This window comes from Capsicum annuum, chromosome 3, assembly GCF_002878395.1.
Source record: "Capsicum annuum cultivar UCD-10X-F1 chromosome 3, UCD10Xv1.1, whole genome shotgun sequence".
Taxonomy (NCBI): Eukaryota; Viridiplantae; Streptophyta; class Magnoliopsida; order Solanales; family Solanaceae; genus Capsicum; species Capsicum annuum.
In genome coordinates this window covers 34,895,808-34,915,017 of record NC_061113.1, presented here as the reverse complement: position 1 = coordinate 34,915,017, position 19,210 = coordinate 34,895,808, and positions in this window count along the sequence as shown.

Sequence of the window (19,210 nt, the reverse complement as noted above, 5' to 3'; positions counted from 1 at the left end):
TTGAGAGGTGAAGATGCTAACATAGCTATGTGTGATTAGTTCTCTAGTGTTTTTCTTGATCACCTCTTTCCTCAGGAGTTGAAGGAAGACAAAATCAAGGAGTTTGTGAATTTGAAATAAGGTAGGATGAGCGTTAAGGAGTATGCACTAAAGTTTTAACAACTGTCCCATTATTCTCTAGAGTTGGTGTGTAATATGAGGTCCTAAATGAGAAAGATTATTTCTAGTTTGTCCCGTGATTTGGTGTTAGAGTGTAAAGTCGCCCTGCTGAATAATGATAAGGACATATCTAGGCTAGTTGTATATATGCAGCAGGTGGAGAATGGCAAAAAAATAGGAAGAAATAGGAGAAAGCCAAAACAAAAAGTTTAGGTATTCAGACCAAAATGCAAATTAGCATAATAGTGAAAGGAATTAGTAAGAAGTGGACTAAGAAGAAAAACTGGGGAAATTTATATCTTCAGCTAGTGCCCCTTATCCTAAGCCTTCGGGTGATCATTGTTTTCAGTATAGCAGTGTTCCTAAGGCATAGAGTGCCCAACCTCAGGTTAGTGGAGCTCAATCAGCCACACCTTACCTTCCTTTCTATTTTTGTGGACATCTTCAGCATTTGTGCTTTAATTGTGGTTAGATTGGTTATTTGTGGCAGAATTATCCTATAGCTAGAGTTTCCACCATAAATAATAAGGTCCCATTTCACTTCTTCAGATACTACACCTAAGGGATCCACGTCAAGTACCGGTAATGGCCGGAACCGACTCTATACACTTGCCATTTCTTCTCTCGTGATGTTTATCATTTGATTGATCCAGGTTTTACTTTATCTTTTGTGACCCTTTATATGGGTGTACACTTTGATTTTGGTCCTGAAAATATATCCGACCCCTTTTATATTTCTACTCTTATGGGTGAGTCTATTGTTGCTAAAAAAATCTATAGGGGTTGTGTGGTGTCCATTCTTGATAGAAAGACATTAGTGGATTTGATAAAACTCGATATGGTGGACTTTGATGTAATCTTGGGGATGAATTGGCTTTATTCGTACTGTGATTCTCTAGATTGTAGAACCCAAAATGTTACCTTTTATTTTCCTAATGAACCAATAACAAAGTGGGATAGGAGTTCCTTGGTACCCAAAGAGAAGTTTATCTCTTATCTTAAAGCTCAAAAATTGATTTCTAAAGGGTATCTGTATCATCTAGGTTGGGTTAAAGATTCTAATTTCGAGAGTCCCTCTTTGAAATTTTTCCCTGTGGTTAAAGAATTTCCTCAAGTTTTTCCCAAGGATCTTACTAGAATCCTTCCCGATAGGGAAATAGATTTTGGGATTGACCTTCGATCGAATACTTATCCCATTTTTATTCCCCTTATATGATGGCTCCAGCAGATCTAAAAGAACTAAATAAGCAATTAAAAGACCTTCTTGATCAGGGTTTTATTCATCCTAGTGTCTCTCCGTAGGGTGCTCCTGTGTTTTTTGTGCAAAAGAAAGATGGATCTCTTCGGATGTGTATAGATTATCGTCAAATGAATAAGGTTACAGTGAAAAATAAGTACCCTCTTTCTAGGATTAATGATCTCTTTAATTAGTTTTAGGGTGCTAAGTATTTCTCTAAAATTAATCTCCATTCGAATTATCGTCAGTAGAAAATTAAGGAGGTTGATATTCCCAAGATATTTTTTAAACCCAGTATGGACACTATGAGTTTTGGGTTATGTCATTTGGGATGACTAATGCTTCAACTGCTCTAATGAACCTTATGAATCGAGTGTTCAGATAGTTTTTGGATCTATTTGTTATAGTCTTTATTGATGACATCTTGGTGTAATCCAAAAGTGAGGAGGATCATGCCAATCACCTCTAAATTGTGTTACAGACCCCTTAATGACAAGGAATTGTATGCAAAATTTTCTAAGTGTGAATTCTGGCAGAGTGATGTGATATTTTTTAGGCATGTTATTTCTAGTAAAGGGATCAAGGTAGATGCACAAAAGATTGAGGTGGTTAAGAAGTGACCTAGACCCACGACTCCAAATGGCATTAAGAAATTCTTGGGTTTGGTTGGGTACTATAAGAGGTTTGTGGAGAGTTTTTCATCTATTTTCGCTCCTCTTACAAAGTTGACTCAGAAAAAGGTGAAGTTTTTGTGGTCTGACACTTGTGAAGGTAGTTTTGAGAATTGAAGAATAAGTTGACTGCTGCTTCTATTTTGACCATACTCTAGGGTACTGAAGGGTTTGTTATGTACTGTGACGTGTCCTTTGTAGGATTGGGTTATATTTAGATACAGCATGGTAAGGTTATAGCCTACGCTTCTAGACATCGTTTATGAGAAGAATTACCTAAGTCATGACTTTGAGTTGGCGGTTGTGGTCTTTGCTTTGAAGATTTAGCATCATTGTTTGTACGAAGTGCATGTGGACATTTATTCAAACCATAAGAGCTTACAGTATGTGTTTACACAGAAGGAACTAAATCTCAGGCAAAGACGGTGGCTTAAACTGCTTAAAGATTACGACATGAGTTTGCACTACTATCCAGGTAAAGTTAATATTGTTGTTGATGCTCTTAGCAGGTTGTCCATGGGGATCTTATCTCACGTTGAATAGGGGAAAAAAGGACTCGTGAAGGATATTCACTGGCTGGCCAATTTAGGAGTTTGCCTCTTGGACTCCGAGGATGGAGGAGTGATCATTCAAGAAAAGGTTAAATTGTCTCTTGGTGTTGAAGTCAAGGAGAAAAAGGTTTTGGTTCCCATACTCATGCAAATCAAAGATGATGTAGGTCAGCATTAAGGTTATGCCTTTTGAGATTGGGGAGATGGCATCTTGAGTATCAAAAAGGTTGTGTGTTCCTTATGTAGATGGGTTGGGGGAAAGGATTCTGTCCGAAGCTCATAATTCCAGATATACAGTTCATCTAGTTTCGACCAAGATGTATTATAAGGAAATCTATTGGTGGAATAATATGAAGAGGGATGTGTCAAATTTTGTTGCTAAGTATATAATTTTTCAACAAGTCAAGGTGAAACATTTAAGGCTTGGTGACATGCCTCAAGAGATAGAATTACCTATGTAGAAGTGGGAGATGATCAATATGGATTTTGTTATGGTCTATTTGCAGTCTTGAAATTAGTATGATTCTATTTAGATCATTGTGGATAGGATGAGCAAGCCTGCTTACTTCTTGCCTATGCGGACTAACTACTCAGGAGAGGATTATGCTAAGTTGTTCATTTAGGAGATAGTTAAGTTGCATGGAGCGCTAGTGTTTACCATTTCAGACTAAAGTATGCATTTCTCTTCTAATTTTTGGTGTTCTTTTTAGAAAGGTTTGGGTACTTGGGTGAACCTTAGTACTACTTTCCACCCTTAAATGGATGAACAAATGGAGTGTACTATTCAAACTTTGGATATATGATAAGGGCCTATGTGATTGATTTTAAAGGTATTTGGGTTGACCATTTGCCCCTTATCAAATTTTCTTATAACAATAGTTACCATTCTAGTATCCAAATGGCCCCTTTAGAAGCCCTTTATGGTAGAAGGTGCAGGTCCTTTATTGGATGGTTTGAGGTGGGTGAGACTAGGTTACTTGGCCTTGACTTAATTCACCAAGCCATGTAGAAGATAAAGGTAATTTGCGAATGACTTAAGACTGCTCAAAGTCGCCAAAAGTCTTATACGGATGTGAAGCAGAGGGAGTTGGAGTTTAAAGTGAGCGATTAGGTATTCTTTAAGGTTTCTCCCATGAAATGAGTCATGATATTTGGGTAGAAGGGGAATATTAATCCTTGTTACATTGGTCCGTACCAAATTATAAGGAGAACCAAAAATATCGCTTATGAATTAGACTTACCAGTGAGTTTAGCCTCGATTTATCCCCTTTTCTATATGTCCATGCTTAAGAAATGGGTAGGTGGCCCTTCTTTGATAGCACCTGTTGAGGATGTTTGTGTTAAGGATTCATTGCATAGGAGTTCCGGTTGAGATATTAGGCAGGCAAGTTCATAGATTGAGAACTAAAGATATAGCTTCGGTGAAGGTGTTTTGGAAGAATTAAAAGGTAGAAGAGGCTACATAGGAATCGGAAGAGGATAGGAACGCTTAGTACCCATTCTTGTTCCAAATATTCGGCGAAAATACTTAAGGTGTGTGTTTTATTTCTCCTCTTGTCATTTTTTGAATTTTTCCTTGAATTCAGTTGTTTTATCTCTATTATCGTGCTAAAAATGTCCTAACTCCTCATTCGGGGATGAATGATCCAAAGGGGAGGATAATGTAAGACCCCGAAAAATTTTGACCAATTTATTTTTGACCCTCCCACATGCATAATGTTAATTTTTTTACTCGAATTATGCTAAAGGATGTTAAAGGGGTGTTTTGGGAAAGTTTTGAAATTTTTGAAAAAGGTTCGGGGCTATTTTGGGATCCCAAGGCAGTAAGGGTCCACGATAGTGACTTGCCACGACACTTAGCCTCCATGACAAAAGTGTGGCACACTGGATCCGCTCCTCAATAGGAGCATGCCACACTGCTACGTAATTTTGTGTAGTTCGTTATTTTTAAGCTTATAGTGGAGTTTTTTTGGTCCTTTTCACTTCAAAAAAATTTAAAACGTCCCTAAAACCCCAGAAAACCCTAATTCATCAAATTATACATTGTTTTTCTTCTCCAACTTTCAAACCAAGAAACTCAAGGTTTTATCAAGGATTTTTATTCTTCGGGCTGTAAACTTCAATTACACCTTAAATTCTTGTAATTTCTAGGCATGTTGTACTCTCTAATTTAATTAAAATGTTATTACATTATTTAATTGGTATTTTGGTGTGTTGAATGCTTGATTAAAATATGGGCTGGGGGGTTGATTGTCTGACAATTGTATCATTTTACCCTTGTTTTAATCGCTTTTCTTCATGGTTTAAATAGTGAACTGTGAATGAAAACTATGTCTTAAAAATACGGTAGGAGTTGGTTCTTGGTTTCACATTGATTATGGATTTTTTCATGATGATGATATGTACCCCAACCCACTTCAAAATTTGGTCTTTGAACATGGATTCTATAGAGTTAAACTTATCTTTTGAAATCATTGCATTAAAGGATAAATGAATAAAAAGATTTTGGATGCCCTTAGTGGCTATGGTTTGGATTTTTAAACCAGTAATTGTAGTCAATTTGGTTATATGGATTGGTTTGGCATAAATGGAATGGATTGCAAGTTTATTGGTATGACAATACTAATTTAGAAATGCCTTAAATAAAGGCTCCTTGGCTGGTATTGGTGTTATGTGCACATTGTTTTGATTTGGGCTTAACGGGAATTGTGTAGCTCATCGAGAAGGAGTAGTACCAGGAGGACCAACACTAGAAATGATGTTTGCCGATGTTGGGGGTCTATATGACCATTGTGTTTGATGCACATAATATATTTTAGATGGATATCGCCTTGGTGTTTTAGCCATTCCTCGGTATATGTGGCTAACATGGATTGGAGCCCTTCCGGTAGGAGGAGCCAGACCCATATAGCCCGTGGGTGTTTGGAATGTCGGTATGAGCTACACATTTCAGGACTAATATTTTAAAGGATCATACTTCATGTCCCTTGTTCCTATCCCGGCATCCTATATATATGTATAAGTGTTGTGCATGTAGTTTATGATTGGATTTTGGTAAATACATTTGTTTTATCCCTTTCCTTGGATTGCATACTAGTACTCATTGTACTGACCATCACCGGATGCTATATTATTTCATGATGTAGGTTTCGATGACTTTTTTATTGATCCTGTGTAGCATTAGATGGTTTGGTACTCCTGTTGATCAGCCGTGGAGGGGTTAGCCTCCAACCTTTGGAAGTCCCATTCTTTTCCTTAGTTCCTTTATATTTCTCATTTATGGATTCTTTTGTCATAGTTAGGGGCATGTCCCAACTCAGTTGGTATTCTTAGACTAGAGGCTTTGTAGACAGTATTGAGATGTTATGGTTGTTATGTTTTGAGTTATAGGCTTCCTCTTTACTTATCTATTTACTTTTGATTTCTTGGTTGGCTTACGTTGTTTATTATTCTAATTATTGTGCTCATGGGGCATGGATAAGGTGGTTAGATCCATCCTTGGTAGGCTTAGTATGCCCATCCGACCAGGCCCGGTTCGGGTTGTGATAGGAAGGCTCCATGTTGAAGTACTTTAGGATGGATTTCATCATTTTAAGGTAGGTTATGGCTAAACTTCTTTGAGATTGAGTTGGGTAATTAATAAATAAGTAAAATATGCTATGTGTTGGGGAAAATAACTATGAAGTTTATATTTTGAGATTATTATTACTGTTGTGTGCCCTTGTAGGGCTTATATTCTGTTGTTGCTAACTTGTGTTATCTAATTTTGCTTGTTGCCTGCGTGAGGATTTATTTGATATTATTTTCCTTATATGTTCCTATAAATTCCTTCATTCTAGATACAATGTTGATAGGAGGCATATTTTTCTAATATAGGCTTTATTTGAGCATTGGTTGCCTCTATCATGATAGAATACCCGAGTTAGGAATTGATATGATATTAATAATGTCTTACATGCATATTTATTTCGATGGTGCCTATTTTGATTTGATAATCATGAATTATGGATATATTAAGTTGATTTATATGATTACTCATATACGTGTAGGATGGATTGGATATTTTTATATCGAGTTGATTGTGATCATTACATCCTCATTTCATTATATACATTTATGAGACATTGGTGTAATTGAGGAACAATATTTATGAAAAAAAATGAGACATTTTTAAAACACTCTTCGCAAACACGAGCTGAAGAAGTAAGTTGAGATATTAAGTTATGAGTTATAGCATATTGGTTGCGAGCCACCCTCTTTCCCCTTTGGGTCCTACTTGGGAGCTGCGAGCTCGATGGATGTATACAGAAATTTATGTGATGACTTTCATTATTTACCCATCCATATTACATTGCCTTGCATTTGCACACGCATCTTTCATAATCTTCTTAGTTTATTTGACTTTCGTTTAGTTTCAACATTTTTTTTGTGTATTTTTGTGTTGTTTTCATTTATGTTTATATATTAGAACTATTAGTAGAGATATTATGAGCTACCATTTGAGACTTTTCTGCTTACAGGTTACGTGCTCATAGTGTTATTTTATTTATCATATTTTCTACTTTACTTTGTCGACCTATGATACCTACTGAGTACAAGTGAGTCGTACTCACCCCTACTGTGCCCTTTCAGTGCAAATACTAGCTCGAGTACTTCATGTGGCAGTTGAGGTTTTGAGTAGAGTTGGTTAGATTTGAGGTACTGGATTGTTCTAATGTTCGAGGCAAATTCTAGATCTCGTTCTATTTTACTTATGTCTTTATTTGGATTAGAGACAAATATTGTATTTTTTTCAGATATGTACTTAGATGCTCTTACATTATGGTATCGGATTTTGGTTGGTTTATGCTACTTCTTCATATTTTGATTTTATTATATTCTTGGATTGGCCCAAGTTTGTTCTACAAGTCTCATCTTACTATTTTCATTTTTGTTGGGTTCTCTGTATAGTTTGGTGATTGGCTTACTTACTAAGCCAGGACTGCGACAAGTGCCTCATGACCCCATTTTTGGATTATGACAACTTAGTATCAGAGCTAGGTTCACTAGTGTCATAAATGTTAGAGTACGATGTCTAGTAGAGTCTCGCATATTGGTACATAGATGTTCAAATCTATCTTCAAGAAGTTATAAGATATCTTATGGGAAAACTTTTCTATTTTAAGTCCTATTCATGTGGGTTTTTCTTATCTGATGTTCTAGCATGTATTCCACTCTTTTATGCATAGATTGTGAGTAATAGATCTCAAGAGTCTAGGGATGTGGAGCCAGCACCCTAGGATAGAGCTCAAACTAGAGAGCAAGACAAGGGTTGTGAATTGCCCAAAGGTAGAAGATGGGCACGAGGAGCTTCCCTAGCTAGCAGATGTTCTAGAAGGCCACTCTTGAGCCTGAGGTTGTGTATTCCAAGGATGATTATTAGATAAAGAATGCGGGGCCATCTCAGGTTCCTTAGAGTTCAGTTCATACCCAGTGCTTCAGGGTTTTTTGGTTCACCTCTTGAGTCATTTGGAGAGTGTTCCCTTAAGTGTACCTAGTATTCCTCAAACTTTGAGTGATGGCCGTTAGTGCCAGGTCTACTTATGGTATTCTTATTTATGGGGTAAATCCATCATTTATGGCAACACCTCCCCCCCCCCCAAATAGACTCTTTGCCTACTAGACTCACCATTATTTTGGTTGCTTCCAATACAATTATATTTTCTAATGATTAGAAGTGATTTGAGAGGTTTATTTACTTGGGTCTGCCTAAATTTTGTGGAGCTATTGGCGAGAACGCCTATAATTTTTTGATTAACTGTCAAGAGAAGTTACATAGTCTTGGAATCCTTGAGTCTTATAGAGTATCTTATACTACTTATTAGTTGACAGATGCAGCTAAGGATTTGTAGAGGTCATTTACCAGTTGTAGGCTTTCCTGCTATGACTTGGACTCAATTTTTTAGGCCTTCTTAGAAAAGTTTGTTTTGTATATCTTGAGAGGTCACATGCATAATGAGTTTGATCATTAGAGTAGAGCTCCATGACCATCACTAAGTATGAGCCATATTTTCACACCTAACCCAAATATTCAGTTGCTAGCATCTTCATCCAGTCTAAGAGGATTTGGAAGTTTATAAAGGGGTTATATGGTACATATCAGTTGGCTACAACCAAGATGGTAGTTTTAAGGGCTTCTTTCCAAAGTACTATTGAACATACCAAGATGATCGAGGCTATTATTCAGGCTACTTAGAGAGGTAACAAAAGGTGCATCGTTAGGGTGAGTTTAGTGGACACACCTTGTCAGGCAGAGATTTGTGTAGTAAATATTTTTGTGGTTGTCATGGTAGGCCAATTCAGGCCGCGTTGCACGGATCAGGTGGTAGACATTCAAGTTCTGCGGCTTCTGATAGCCAGGTATCAGGTTATATGGGTAGAAGTTCTAGTGTTGGTTCTTCGATCTATGGTGGTCATTCTAGTTCATTAATACTTTCTTAGATTGAGTTAGGCCTTAGAGAGTATTTTATATCTGATGAGTTTGTCCATGTGGCCAAAGATTTCCCTTGACGTATATTTAGGCCTACTCAATAGTGTTCTCAACTTCAGTTTTACCCTACTTTAAATTTTGTAGCAAAAAGTGGTTCACAAAGTAGTAGGAGCGGTGTAATGGCAGTAAAGGTGCTAGAGGTAAATATAGGGGAGCTCGTAGAGATGGTCGCGGGCTTACTTAGTTTAGGAATAGACGCGGTCAGTGTTATGCTATACCTGAGAGACTTGAGGCAAAGACTTTTAATACAATTATTATAGGTAGTGTCCCAGTTTACTACATATCTGCTTCTGTGTTTTTTGACCCTAGGTCTATATTCTCTTATGTGTCTACGTATTTTGTTTTTGGTTTTGATGTTGCATATGAGCCTCTTATTGTGCCTCTTTGTGCTTTTACCCTTGTAGGAGATTCTTTTGTAGTGGATTGGGTGTACCGATCTTGTGTGGTTAACTTTACGGGCAATGATACATGGGTAGACTTAATTATCCTAAATATGATTGATTTTGTTATTAATTTAGATATGATTGGTTATCTATTTATCATGCTATTTTGGACTGTTAAGCTAAGATCGTAACCTTAACTACATCGAGTATGTCGAGGTTAGCTTAGTAGGGTATGCTTAATTTGGGTTTGAAAGGGTGTTATATCTTTTCTATGTGTTTATTGCATGATAGAGAGGGGGTGTTTGTCTCATTTAGCTTATATCAATTATACTAGTGTTGCCTAACCGTCTCCTATGGATTCTATTTGGGTTGTTCGCGAGTTTATGGATGTGTTTCCTATAGATTTTCTGGTATGCCTCCGGATCATGATATTATTTTGCTACTAATGTAGAACCAAGCACCATGCCCATATCTACCCCTCCCTATAGGATGGCTCCGGATAAGTTGAAGAAATTAAAGGAGAAGTTACAAGATTTGTTATGTAAGGGGTTTATCAGACCTAGTGCATTTCCTTGGGGTGTTCCTATTTTGTTCGTGAAGAAAAAAGATGGTTCTATGCGTATGTGTATTGATTATAGGAAGTTGAACAAAGTTACGGTTAAGAACAAGTATTCTCTTCCTCTCATTGACGATTTTTGACCAGCTTTAAAGTGTTTCGGTGTTTTCCAATAATGATTTGAGATCCAGATATTACTAGTTGAAGATTAGTGCTCTGAATGTTCCAAAGATGGCTTTTCGAACTCAATACAGTTATTATGTATTCTTGGACATGTCTTTTGGATTGACCAATGCCCCTACAGTGTTCATGGAGTTGATAAACTGGCTATTTCAATCATATCTTGACTCCTTTATGATTATATTTATAGATGACGTCTTGGTTTATTCCAAGAACGAGGCCGACCGAGTGAAGCATTTGAGGATTGTACTTCAAAGTTTGCATGATGAGAAGTTGTATGCCAAGTTTTCTAAGCATGATTTTTTGTTGGATTCTATCTTGTTGTTGAGTCATATGGTGACCACAAATGGTATTATAGTTGATCTGGCCAAGATAGAGGTGATTCGTGATTGAGATAGACCTACTTCTCTAATCGAGATTTGTAGTTCATTGGTTTGACAGGTTATTATCGGCATTTTGTAGAGGATTTCTCATCTATTGCAGCTCCTTTGTCCAATTTGACTAAGAAACGTACTATAAAATAAAAAAATGATGAAGATAGATGAATAAAAATATGATATTCTTTGTGTGTAGATTATTTATTTGTTGAGCATTTAAAAAAGAAAAAGAGTAATTCATGAAATTCACTTTTTCCCAACAAATTTCTTATATTTGGATAGTAGGTGAAAGAAAGTCAAGTGCCATAATAATGACAAGACCTTGACTTGACTGATTTGTTACTCTGTATATTAAAATAATTAATCCGATTCAACTAGGCTCTAATAAATTAACAAAAACGTAGGTATTGATATATAATTATAGAAAAATGTAAGGAATATTAAAATTATTAAAATAAAATCAAGTTAAAAATACTGTAAAAAAAATGTGGCGTCAGGTCGTGCACGTGTGCAGAGGATTGTAAAAATGTTAAAAGCTAATAAATTGATAAGAAATCTCAATATACAGAGAATTATCAATAAATTATAAAGAGTAAAAATATAAAAAATAAATTGATAAAGTCCTAAGGTAAGAATGAATGTCCTAAAGTAAGAATGAATCTCAATAATTTATTAACAATTGCAAAAAATATATGAAAATTATATTTTGTGCCCTTTAACTATCAGGAAGCCCAAAGACGTTAATTTTAAGCACGGAGAGCAAAAATTGGATGTCAACAGTTTCCCCTTTTCATTTGAAGGCGATGTAAAAGTCTTTAAACGAAAACGTTGACATGTAGCCAATTTTGCTCGACAATAAAAAAAATGATTTTTTGATGAAAATTCGATCGAACTATAGCCTAGAGTTGCCTACTTACCTCAAGTTGTGTGAGGATCAGGTCGGGTGTAGTTCAAAATGTGAAAAATAGGAAAAAAATTTGAGGCACTTCTCAAAATTTGCCCCAGTGTAGGATTCATGACTAAAACTTAGAGTGGCGATCCATTGTCCGACGTATCTCATTGTAAGGAAGATGACCCATTTTGAATGTAATATGTCACTTTGAATGGAGTAACTGTCCAATGTGTCTTATTGAAAGGAAGACGGCCTATTTTAAATGTAACATGCCACTTTGAACGGAATGACGGTCCAATGTGTCTTATTGAAGGGCAGACGACCTAAAATGTAACATGTCACTTTAAGCGGAGTGACGGTCCAATGTGTCACATTGAAAGGCGGACGACCTATATCAAATGTAACATATCACTTTGAACAGAGTAACAGTTCAATGTGTCTCATTGAAAGGTGGGCGACCTATTTTGAATGTAACATGTCACTTTGAATAGAATGATGGTCCAATATGTCTTATTGAAAGGCAAACGACCTGTCTTAAATGTAATATGTTACTTTGAATAGAGTGACGGTCCAGTGTGTCTCAGTGAAAGGCGGACGACCTATTTTAAACATAACATGTCACTTTAATGGAGTGATGGTCCAATATGTCTTATTGAAAGGCGGACGACCTATTTTGAATGTAATATGTCACTTTGAACGGAGTGATGGTTTAATATGTCTCATTGAAAGGCGGACAACCTATTTTGAATTTAACATATCACTTTGAACGGAGTGACAGTCTAATGTGTCTTGACTATAGTTGATACCTACAATTAGTAGTGTGTATAAGAATTCCCCATCTCTTTCCCATCTAACCGAGATCGACTTTAGGATAACACTTATAGTTTCAAGTGGTACCTCATACATGCCTAAGTATCGACAATATTTGTTTGTCTTGCTTCAAACAAAGATTTTGAACTATGCCTATTCTCATGTTTCAAGTGTCCTCTCCAGAAAGAATGTCTCATTGTCACACCTATTTGAGTATTTTTCTTTTGAATGTAGATACGTCAAGAGATATACACTTACACTTAGAAAAAAATTCAATAAATATAATTGTGATATCATAGGCTTGGCCTTCATGTAAGTATCCACTAATGTGAGAACACTTAGAGTAGGATCTTGTAGAACTTTTTATCGGGTTGTAATGTAGGTTTGGAGACGGGTAGGAAGATATTTGTAATACCCCGTACTTTTCATAGTTTAGTTCAGCTCCTAGTGCTTGCATAAGAGGCTAAAAGCTTGAAAATTTAGCTACTTGTTGAGGACTTAGCCATTTTTAAGACCATCTAATTCGAGGAATTTAAGTTGACCATCCGGACTACCAGACAATGGTTCTTGAGTTGATTCATGATAAGGGGAGTTAGGAATAGTGTCTCAAAATTTTTTGGACTTTTAGATTAGGTTTGTATTATTTTTGAGTTGGAATTCCGGTAGCTCACCGCGATTCCATCGTGTCGCGGTGAGTATAGTGCATAGAGGTCTACCGCGTCATGGTGGAGTGTGAAAAGGCAATTCCCAGTGACTCATTGCGATTGTACCGCGCCGTAGTAAGTATAGCAATGAGGGGATCACCGCGCCGCGGTAAAGGTGTATTTTTCATGTTCTTGATCCATAATTTAAATGCACGTGTCATAACCTTTATCCTAAGTGTGTAAAGTTCTTATTAGGTTAAGAGTGTTCATATAAATCACTTAGAGACAAGTTGAGCTAAGATTCTTTGATTCGTCCAATGTTTAGTGTTTGATTCTACAAGGGTCAACTTTGACAGTGTATAACTTTTGATGTATGTAGAATTTTTCAGCTCAAGACCCACCAAATTATAGATAATTGAGTTAGCTTTCCAAAGATACCAGTTTCTCCTTAATCTGATACCCGAGTAAAAAGTTATGACATTTTTTGTGTGAGGCAGTAAGCCACCGCGATTACACTACATCGCAGTGGGCCTTCAAACAGCAATCCGGATTACGAATTTTTGGTTTAAATGATGGAGTGGTAATGGGGTCTTTTCCCACCTCAACCTAGGTCGTAAAAATACGATCTCAGGCTTCAATTGGGGCATTATTTTCCCTCATTCTCCAATTTTTTCCTCAAGAACAAACCCTAATCAATACCCTCAAGAATCATCAACTCCATCATCTTCTCTTCAACAAAACGATAAAAAATTTAGGGTTCCTAATCCAAGAACGTCAATAATGTTTTCAAGATCATCTTCAAAGGGTTCAAAGTCAAGCTATTACATCAAATCAAGCATAATAAGGTATGAGAGGTTTTGAACAAGGATAAATCTTTCATCCCTGTGCCCAAAACTAATTTTTGATTTCAAATTCGCATGATTTTACATGAATTTAAATTTATGTTCCATACCCATTTATTGATAATTGAAGATTATGATGTTATTAAGTGTTTTTTATGTTGAATTGTATGTCTACTTTCGTAAATTCATGCGTATGACTATATTTTCCAGATTTTGAGTTGAATTATGAATATTTACATTATCAAGCATGAACATTATGATGTCTTGATATGGATTTGAAGCATGGGTTATCAAGCCTTAGTTGAATATTGTTATTTCAAGAATGATTATGCTTTTAAGTATCCCATGATATGATTATAGACAGCTTCGAATAAAGATTTGATCTTTTGATCTTTAGCTAAGATATGAAATCCACTTTACTGCTTAAATTCAGTTTTGAATGAACAGATGCACAGTTAGCTTTTAGTATGAAATATTATGACTTTTTAAAGTGAATTTTCTATAGAATGAGCATATAGATTAAGGGAGTAGCATTTAGTGCCGAGCAAAAAGTGTGGGTTTAGCGCATCCTACTTTCCTAGAACTACGATCCAACGTAGGTGCAAATTTAGTATTTCCAATTCTATATGGATGATAGTTATAGATGTGATCACTTAGCTCAAGTTATACTCCTTGGCAAGCGTCTGACACTTCTCCCCAACGTGAGATTTTTCCCTTAAGAGAATAAGAAGTTGGAATCCATGATAGCTCACATGGTTTATGAGGGTTAGAAGAACCTCCCTATAGAAAAGAGTATTCATAATAGAAATGCTTTTAAAAAAATTTCCCTGTGTATAACAGAAAAGAATAACATAATAGATTTTAGAAACTAAGTGTAAAGGCTCACAATTCATTTTAGATATTGTTTTACATAAGACATTAGCTATTAGATTTCAGCTTTCAATTTACAGATATAAAGGTCATTCTTTTTTACACTTAGCCTGTATGATTTGAAAACAGACTTGACTTTAGTCCTACTTATTCCACTAATAGAAAGAGTAAAAGTACATATTTTAGAACTAAGTGTTATGACTCACTAGATTTATATAGTGTGCTTTTTTATTGATGATTTATGATTTTCAGCTTTCAGTTATTTAAGACAATGTGAGTTATTTACACTTAGCATGCATCATTTTACAAGTTTATATAAAAATTGAGATATTGTTTTTCTTATGCATTCACCCCTACATGCTCAGTACATTTCAAAAGGACTGATCCACATATACGTCTATGTGCTACGTTGTTTAATAATGTAGGTACAAGTTGTAGTGTGCATATCAGAATCAGACAGTTGTATCTTCCAGTCAGCAGGTAATGAGTCCTTTTGATTCAAGGGCTCGAGTCAGTCAGAGTTTGTGTAGTATTTAATTTTCTTCAGTCAGTCGTATTGATTCGGTATAGTTGGGGGTCATGTACCGGCTACCTATAGTCAATACTAGTAAAAGCTTCATAGACAGTCAGTGGAGTTAATGTATTGGGTTTTCAATTTTGTTTTGTATAAGCAGAGTTGTAATCATTTCAATATAGTTTTTTTTTATTGATCACATTCAGAAAAGATTTATCTTCAGCATTATTCTTTTAGACTTATGTATTTTTTTCAGTTGCTCATAAGTTATGCCACTACAAGGGTTATCTTGGGATCACTTGTGGTCCTAAGCACCGTGTGACGACTATGGGGTAGTCTTGGGTCATTACAATATTTGGGTTGAAAGTGACTAATTTCTCAATTAGCATTGCACTGTATCCGTTCTTTTGACATTTGTTGTGCTTTGACGCTCAATCTTCTTTGTTATGCTTCTTTTCCCCTTTTTTTGTATTTGCTTTGACTTGTGTTGGAGTTTTTCTCTTCTTTTTTTAAAATATTTTTCTTCTCATTTTTTTGGATGATAATGATTCTCTGTTTTTGTCGGAGTCATCTCTTTTTTTGGGGGGAAGGGGGGTTGCTCTTTCTGAAGTCATCTTTTTCATTTTTGTTCATCTGGGACAATGTATTTTTTATCTTTTGCATCTGTGATCTTGAATCATTATCTGTAATTTGCACATATTTAGTACGCTCAATGAGGTAGGGCCAAGAGAGGGATAGTACGTGTAAGCACTCAAAAAGGTATAGGCGCAGATGCGGTTGTCCAAGAAAAGTTTTTAGGCTCAAGGGAAAATGCTAGGGATTAATTTATTTGGTGGAATTCGAAAGGCACAATCGGGTCAAACAAGGCCTATAATCCTTTCCCAAACTAAGTATAACTCAGAAATTTGCTTCAACAAACATTCAGGCCAAGTTTTGGATCAACAATACAATGCAATGAACTACTCTAAAGCTCACCACACAATGCACTTAAAACGATGAGGTTGGCTTTGTTCTTGTCTTAGATGTATGCAAGAGAATTTTGAGTGTTACTCGGGTTTGATTAAAAGGTACCAAAGGAATCTATGGCTTACTATGAAGTCGATCATCTCCATCATACCAATTTATTATTTCTCACGCACACTCCTAACTGTGTTGGTACCAACCAAGTCAAAATTCTAAATTTTTCTTCATTTGGAAAGAATAAAGGGACCGAACCCAAATGAGGGTTGCCTACGTATCTTGTGAAAACAAGAATCGGGTCTACGTAGTTCAGGAGAATTTGTAAATTTATATCTGCAATGTATAATTGTAAAAAGGTGATGGTCATCCATGAAAATAATGCGAAAGATGATCAGGAAAAAATTACTTTTAGCATCAAAATTATTCCGATCAGATGATTAAGAGGATGGTTGTCAAACAAGAGAAGAGCTTTGAAATAACTTCAGTATGCTGACAAACTGAGAAAGTCAGACATTGAAGGTATTATGACATTATTTCTCTACAATTGGCAGGATTATTATGAATGAAAGAATGTTGAACCCTTGCTTTGAAAGTGGGGATAGATACATCATAAATTTAATGGCTTACGATGTTTGAAAGAAGAATCTAGGTGTTCTCTAACAAAATTGGGTGAGGATTTGGAGGTAGGCCGGCAAGGCACTAATGTTATTGAAAATTTGTGCTCTTGAATACTTTTGTAGAAAGTCTTTGAACTGTTTTTGAAAAATTTCCCCAGTTGAATTCTAGAGAAATTATTTCAAAACAGTGAAGAGATCGAACCCTAATACAGGATTTTCTACGTATCTTGTCAGGACAAGAATCAGGTCAAAACGTAGTTCAAACCTATACACTGTTATCGACAATAATGCTAAGGTGCATCTTTTAACAGATCCACCATGCAAAACAAAGGTTGGATTACACCTTCCAACTAAAGTAAAATCAATTTAGAGCAAATAATTAATTTATATGCATAATCATTTTTCAAGTATGTACAGAGACTATGATAACGTGCCACTTGGGTCAAGAACCCTTTGGATATTCGGATAAAGATGACTAATGATGCATGTATCTAAAAAGATGTTGGTTTAGTTCTATTCTATGAAGAGTGGGTTTGCTAGACTTATGGTTTCTGAGTGGACTACTCGAGTAAGAAGGCTACGCGGGCACATAGAAAAAGATTTGGACACCCCGCGCATACGCCAACTCTCCTATAATTTAGGATTTTGAAAGAAATTTGCAGATGCACAAAACACACCTCACTTGCATGTGTGATTGTGTTAGCTTTTCATAAATGGAAGAAATATGAACGGGATGACAGTTTATATAAAGCAATAAACAAATAAATAAGCTATACAAAACAAATAACAATTTATACCACACAAACAAGATAACTTAAGACAATTAGAAATAAATAAATAATAATGTAGAAAAATATGAATATTTACCTAAATCTGTAATGGTTAGAACCTTTCATCCCCGCAGAGTCGCCACTCTGTCATACCCAATTTTTACCTAAGGTCAAAACGAGCATGGCATTATGGACTCAATAAGAATTAATTTTGCACAGAGTTGCCACCTAATTTTTATGGAAAAATAGAAAACCTATTTATTTGTTTAACAAGTATGAATTTATTTAATCTACAAAAACAGTTTGAGTTCTAGGTAAGGATTCAAATTATTTCGAAGGAAAGGGGTTAGGCACCCTTCAGAATCCATAAATGTGGTTCCCAGCCAGACTTAGGTTTATTAAAAAAGGGATTAGAAAAAATCAATGTTTGTAAATACAAATATATTATATGTATTGAAATAATATAATGTGTGTACTATCGTAAACAAAAATATATAAATATGCATTTAAAGACAAGATTGAAAAAAGAAAAATTGTTCTAAAGAAAAAGACTACGTAATATTTTAGTATAAAAATGTGAATTATTTGATTAAATATCTAAATCGATTTAATATAAATATTAATGGCCTAAATTTTTCTAAACGCGTGATGAGGATTGCGTAAAGAATATCCCGCTCAACACTCCAAAAAATAAAAATTTCACTATGATAATATTTTTACAAGTATAAGAATATAAAAATACAATACAAAATTTAAAGTCTTCTTTGAAGGCCATTCCCGACAAGTATTCCCAATAACTTGTATAAACACTTGTAGTAAAAATGCTAGTAACAAATAAATAATTATCAAAATAAATTGAAAAGGTATGTGTGCATATATGTATTTTGAAATATAATTTTTGTTTAAAAGGGGGCTAAGATAAAGTTTTAAAAAAAATGTAAATATTTCATCATTTCTCAAAATATTTATTTTATTACGTATTTGTATACGTAATGTCCGTATTTTATTTGGAAAGGCCTAAAAAATCGATGAAAAATTTCTTCATCGGCCAAGTGTTATGTAGTATTTGTTCTTTGTCAAAAGTACGATAAAGCAAGCAGCAAGAGGGCAAAACAAAATCTCAAATAGTCCAAACATAACCATATGCACAACAAAACAGATACAACTAAATCACATGAAGAAAACCCAGCAATCCAACCACAATACCAAAAGCAACTGTGAATGAGAAAAGAGCATCCATCGTCGAGTTTCACCAAGAGAAACATGAAAACAACTAATTTCATCAGATTTTAATATTTTTCATCCTAATCAACATGGAGTAAGCACAATAATGTAAAATTAAGAACCTGATTAAAATAACTAAGTATCCACCAAATCGATAGCAAAGACAAAAATGGAGAGACAAGTAGCACCGCTTCCACGGCCTTCGCCAGAACGGGGCCGGCGTACAACTTAGATTAGGCCTATTTTTAGAGACAATAATGAGGGGTTGTTCCCCAAAATAAAAAAATGGAAAAGAGGTTAATGGTGTTGTTGTGGTGCGGCTGGAGAGGGAGAAAAAGAAAAGGGAGGCGGCGGTGGTTGTTGTGGAGTTCGCCGGCGGCAGTGATGGAGAGAAGGGTAGGAAAAACAGTTTGTCGGTTGGTGG